The sequence below is a fragment of the Erinaceus europaeus genome, chromosome 5 (genome assembly GCF_950295315.1).
Source record: "Erinaceus europaeus chromosome 5, mEriEur2.1, whole genome shotgun sequence".
Taxonomy (NCBI): Eukaryota; Metazoa; Chordata; class Mammalia; order Eulipotyphla; family Erinaceidae; genus Erinaceus; species Erinaceus europaeus.
In genome coordinates this window covers 40530350-40536509 of record NC_080166.1, presented here as the reverse complement: position 1 = coordinate 40536509, position 6160 = coordinate 40530350, and the positions used below count along the sequence as shown (strand labels likewise).

At 37.0% G+C, this 6160-nt stretch overlaps 1 non-coding gene across 1 annotated transcript; it reads left to right on the top strand.

Moving 5' to 3' along the window:
* Window positions 1-4560: 4560 nt before the first annotated feature.
* Window positions 4561-4747, top strand: LOC132538868 (small Cajal body-specific RNA 16). The gene has a single exon (XR_009550178.1). It is a non-coding gene; the product is annotated as a small Cajal body-specific RNA 16 (non-coding RNA).
* The last annotated feature ends 1413 nt before the right edge of the window (window positions 4748-6160 follow it).

The following is a 6160-nucleotide window of genomic DNA, read 5'->3' as shown; positions in this document are numbered from 1 at the left end:
TCAAAAGATTTGAAAGAATATTATGGAACCAAATTTGACAACTTAGAAGAAATGGACACATTCCTAGAGTAATACCCACTACCAACCTTGACACAAGAGGAAGTAGATAAACTTACAGGCCAATCACTAGTAAAGAAATTGAAACAGTAATCAAAAGCCTGATTGATGGCTATACTAATGAACTTTACAAAACATTCAAAGAGAAGCTAACACTCATCCTTCTTAAACTCTTTCAGAAAGTAGAAAAAGAGGGAACACTCCCAAATACATTCTACGAGGCTAACATCACCCTGATCCCCAAAGCAGAAAAGAACCCCACCAAAAAATAAAACTATAGACCTGTATCCTTGATGAATATCTGTGCAAAGATCCTCAACAAAATCTTGGTTAATTGAATACAACAATATATTAAGGGTATAATCCACCAAGATCAAGTGGGATTCATCCCCTTGAAACAGGGATGGTTTAATATCTATAAATCAATAAACATAATCCACTATATCTACAAAAGGAAAGATAAAAAGCACAAGATTCTATCAATCGATACAGAAAAATCATTCGACAAGGTACAACATCCAATTATGATAAAGGCCCTTGAGAAACTGGGAGTGGAAGGAAAATTCCTTAACATTATAAAGGCTATATATGATAAACCCACAGCTAACATCATAGTCAATGGGGGAAAATTTGAAAGCTTTTCTCCTAAAATCAGGAGCTAGATGAGGGTGCCCACTCTCACCATTTTTATTCAACATAGTCCTAGAAATCCTTGCCATATCTATCAGACAAGAAAGAGATATCAAAGGAACACAGATTGGAAAGGATGAAGTTAAACTCTCATTTTTCACAGATGGTATATTGATATACCTAGAAGACCCCAGAAACTCTGCCAAGAAACTATTGGAAATCATCAATAAATTCAGTAAAGTAGCAGGCTACAAAATTAGTACCAATAAGTCCTTGGCATTTATTTATGCAAAAGATAGGTCAGAAGAAATGAAACTGAAGGAAGCAATACTATTCACAAATGAACCCAGGAAGAGCAAATATCTAGGAATAAATCTAACAAAGGATGTAAAGGATCTTTTTTTTTAAATTTTTTTTTAATATTTATTTTATTTATTTATTCTCTTTTGTTGCCCTTGTTGTTGTTTTTTTATTGTTGTTGTTGTTGGATAGGACAGAGAGAAATGGAGAGAGGAGGGGAAGACAGAGAGGAGGAGAGAAAGATAGATACCTGCAGACCTGCTTCACCGCCTGTGAAGCGACTCCCCTGCAGGTGGGGAGCCAGGGTTCGAACCGGGATCCTTATGCCGGTCCTTGTGCTTTGTGCCACCTGCGCTTAACCCTCTGCGCTACAGCCCAACTCCCGTAAAGGATCTTTTTAAGGAAAACTATAAGACACCATTAAAAGAAATAGAGGATGACACAAAGAAATGGAAGAACATACCCTGTTCAAGGGTTGGGAGAATAAATATCATTAAAATGGCAATTTTTCCAAAAGCAATCTATAGATTCAATGCAATCCCTATTAAAACCCCAATGATATATTTCAAGGAAGTTGAACAGCTTATTCAAAAATTTGTGCGGAATTCTAAAAGGCCAAAAACAAAACAAAAACACTCCTGAGGAAAAAGAATAAAAATGAAGGCATCACAACACTCAACTTGAGGTCATACTACAAAGCAGTAGTAATCATAACAGTGTGGTACTGGAACAAAAAATGGTCATATGGACCAATGAAATAGGGTAGAGAGCCCAAAACTCTATAGGATGGTTTCACTCATATGTGGAATTTAGAGAACTGAACACACATACATAAAATAAACAACCAAACATAATGCAACCCATATTTAAAATGGGAAAACTATTGTGGCTACCTAGGGGGACGGCGGAGGGCACAGATGTTGGTGGAGGGGAAGATGTGGAACTCTAGTCTTATCACTATTTAGTCTGATCCTTAGCAATACGACATGTGGGTGGGGTGGCTAGATTTAATATCAGTTCCCCAACTGCTTAGCTATAGCCCTAAGCACAAATACTAGCTCTTGATAAAGTTTATCTTAGATTTGCAAAATGATCATACTCTGATAAGGGGATTAATTGGTTATGGATCTCTAAACATGTATAGGAAAATAAAGCTCTGTAAACATTTAAATCAATTACAGCTTTAGGCCAGATAGTCCTTTAGTCCTTTTAAATATTTGTTAAGTATTTAAAATACAAAGAGGTTCGATACCACTAGAAGCATTCAGCTCATAGTGAAGTTAAGTATAATAACACAGATACTTAGCCCCCAACTAACCTGGCTACAATAATTAATTATTTATATTTTAACTTTCTCTAAGACTATAAGAAACCCCTTGCATCCTCTTTAAGACCCGCTTTTCTCCTAGTCTGAGTACCTCTAGGATACTCCCATACTTCTCGAAATTTCTTTTCTATGATTCCTTACCGCCATACCAACCCTGTCAACTTTAACCAAATTGCTAGTGGTGCTGCCACCCCCGAATTATGCTGCTATTGAGATCCTACTGTGGACGGTAACCTGAGATACCAGCCTGAGAAGTCAACCTCAAAACATTTCAAATCTGGTGCTCCACTCTGACACTATTCTCTCAGACAACATTCTCATCCAACCTCAGGTTAGTTACCAAACTCAAGCAAAACTATTATAGTTGTATGCCCCCAGGAACATGCCTAAATGGTTCTCTTAGCTTTATTCTACCATAAAATCCCTAATCTCATCTGCTTTGATCCTACTTTCTGGTTCCTGTTCATTAACAAGAGACAAGATAATTCTGAGTACAAACCATGCTAAACTAAAGTATTTTCACAAATGCAGTCACAAACCTTAGAAAGTACAACAGCAACTGAAGCAAAGATTGATGCAGTTCAACCAATACCATTTAGTCAAACAACACCTGCATTTCAATAAAAAACAAAAAAACAAAACCAAAAGAAAAGGAAAAAGAATAGTGGGGAGAAAGGCAAAGCAATAAGAGATAATTATGCAAATCTACTGTCCCCTATAAATTCTAGAGATAACAAGAGTAGAATGGAAAGGAGAAAAGGGAGGGAGAGCGAGAGCGAGAGAGAGAGAGAGAGAGAGAGAGAAAACACTCCAAGTCAGATTTCTTCCACAAAATAATTCACAATTGAGTGTCAGTGAATTCACAAACAAGAGAAGGAAGAAGCAGGGGGGGAAAAAGCAGTGAAAGGGAAGAAAAAATTTTTTAATTAGATAGCAGGAGAGAATAATGAGGGTGGAGGGAAAAGGGGAGAGAAACATATGCCTCCCACAATGAATAGGACACCCAGTCACCTATCAATGGAATAAGCAACAAGTTAATTTTGTTCAACCTGAGAAGGTAAAAGGGACACATGTATATAATAAAAGTAATAATAAAATAAAATAGAGTAAAAAACCCTAAAATTCAGTCTGTAGCTTGGACCACTCCAGATTGGCTGCACACAGACTGGTCCCTTTACTAAAAAAAAACAAACAAAAAAAAAAAACAAAGACAAACAATTATAAGATATATATTCCATCTAGTCTTTCCCAGAAAGGGTTGATATACTGATTGGTCAGGTATTCTGTCACTAAAATAGAGTTCCAGTCCCCTTCAGAAAGAAAAAAAAAAAAAGGCTTGGAAAGGCACCCTACACCTGCTGGGCTAGGAATCTTGGTAAAGAAATTAGCTACACAGGAAGCCTGCTAGAAGCAGGTGGCCAAGTAGCCACTTAATGGCAAGTGAAATGCTTTGGTGTCATTCCATCTTGGGAAGGTCAGAAGTTTTCCCTATAGGTGAGACCTATTCTAATTTATGTCTGCATAGCTTCAGTCAGTCCTAGTACTCAAGAACTTACTTTTTACACAGGTATGAAAAATCATATGACATTTATATCTAAAGGGCCTACCTCAAAGAATTTTCTGGACTAGGTTTTGGCCATGTAGTCCCTACTAGCTGTATTAAGTAGTTCAGCATACAGTGGTAGTTCTATCTCACAAAATATAGTAATGATTAACAAAATCACTGGTTTAGATAAGAAATATACAAGATTAGATGCCATTCCTTAAGTTTTAATATATCCACTAAGTAAGAGACCTCTTTGTGTCACTATGTGCCAATCAAAAAGACTATGTGGGTCTCAGAGACAAAGGTTAAATTAGGAATGCCTGCAGTTTGTTGTTGTTTTTGTTGTTATCCTTATTTTACTTATTGGATAGAGGCAGCAATAAATCTAGAGGGAAGGGGGTTATAAAGAAGGAGAGACAGAGAGACACCTGCAACATTGCTACACCACTCACAAAGCTTTCCCCCTGAAGGTGGAGACTGGGGGCTCGAACCTGGGTCCTTGGACAATCACATGTGCACCCAGTCCTGGAATGCCTGCATTTGTCATTGAACTTGTTCCCTGATAAACTTTGTGGGAACTGCTACAGAAATTCTTAGAGAAAAATTTTTGGCACTGAATCCTCACATTGAAGAATAAGGATGTTATGAAGTTAATTATCTAAACTTTTACTTTAAAACTAGAAAAAAAAAGTGAAAAAATATGGTCTGTAGAAAGGCTCCTGTGTTGCTGAACTTCTCCAGCATAGGTGCAGCCTTGTACTAGGCAGCTCAACCCTGACCTAGAGTGTGCCAGGGACTTCAGGTTGCCCTAGGGCTTTGAACTTACAATAACAAGTGTGAACATTCTAGCAGCAATTTGATGATAATGTATGATACTGCAAACAAACAAACAAAAAAAGGTAAAAAATTAACCAAAGTGAGAACATAAAAAGTGTAGACACAAGAGGGAAAGCAATAAGGCTGTAATTAGCAAAATTAATAAAGCCAAAAGTTGTTTCATTGGAGATTTGGGAAATATTACTGAAATTGATGAATCCTGAGCAAGATGAATCAGAAAAAGAAGGAGGGAGTAGAAAACACAAATTAACAGTATCAGGAATGAGAGGAGATATTTTTGCCTGGGGGTAGGAAATTGTGGCACAAGAAATGGGATTGGCAACAGGTATGGGTATGGCTCAGCAAGAAGGTCAGGGCTTGGATGTTTATAAGGTAGGCCTGTGGATGTGGCTTGCTCTCTCTGCCTAGGTGCCAATATGTGAATAAGAGCTCTGAGTGGTTTTCTTTCCTTTTTTTTAAATTTTTATTTATAAAAAGGAAACACTGACAAAAATCATAGGACAAGAGGGGTACAACTCCACACAGTTCCCACCACCAGAACTCCATATCCCTCACCCTCCCCTGATAGTTTTCTTATTCTTTATCCCTCTAGTAGTATGGACCAAGGGTCATTATGGGGTGCAGAAGGTGGAAGGTCTGGCTTCTGTAATTGCTTCCCCACTGAACTTGGTAGGTCGATCCATACTCCCAACCTGTCTCTCTCTTTCCCTAGTAAGGCAGGGTTTTGGGGAAGCGGGGCTTCAAGACCCATTGATGGGGAAATCTGGCATCATGTTAGCATCTGGAACCTAGTGGCTGAAAAGAGTTAACATATAGAGTCAAAAAAAATTGTTGACTAATCATGAACCTTAAGGCTGGAAAAGTTCATATGAAGAGTTGGGGGGTTCTCTGTTTTGTAGATAGTAGATGAGTGGTTTTCTTTACTCTTTCATTCTCTCTCTTTCTCTCTTTTTCTCTCTGCCTGATGTGAATGTTCTCAATTTTCCTGAATAAAATATAAAATTCCTGGAAAAAGGATAATATAAAATATAATAATAAAATATTACAAACAATTTAGTTTCTAATTTTGGTTACTTAGATGAACTAGAAAATTTTATGGAGTAAAATTAACACAGGAAAAATCTGAATTGCTATGTAAACTGAATTAGTACCAAAAGGAAAACATTACATAAAGAAAATGTCACCCTGATTTTAGAAAATCACCATAATCCTAATAGCAATACTTCAGGACATTGAGAGAGAGAGAGAGAAAGAGAGAGAGAGGAAGGAGACATGCAGAAAAAACGTTTGGCCAAATTCCAGTACCCATTCATGATAAAGGTAACAACTCTTAAATAAGTAGATGTGAAAAGAAACTTCCTCAATGTAACAATGAATGTTAATAATATAAGTATAACTAACATTATATAACAAAATAAAATGTTGAATTCTTTCCCTCCTAGGATCAGTAATAGAGCAAGGAT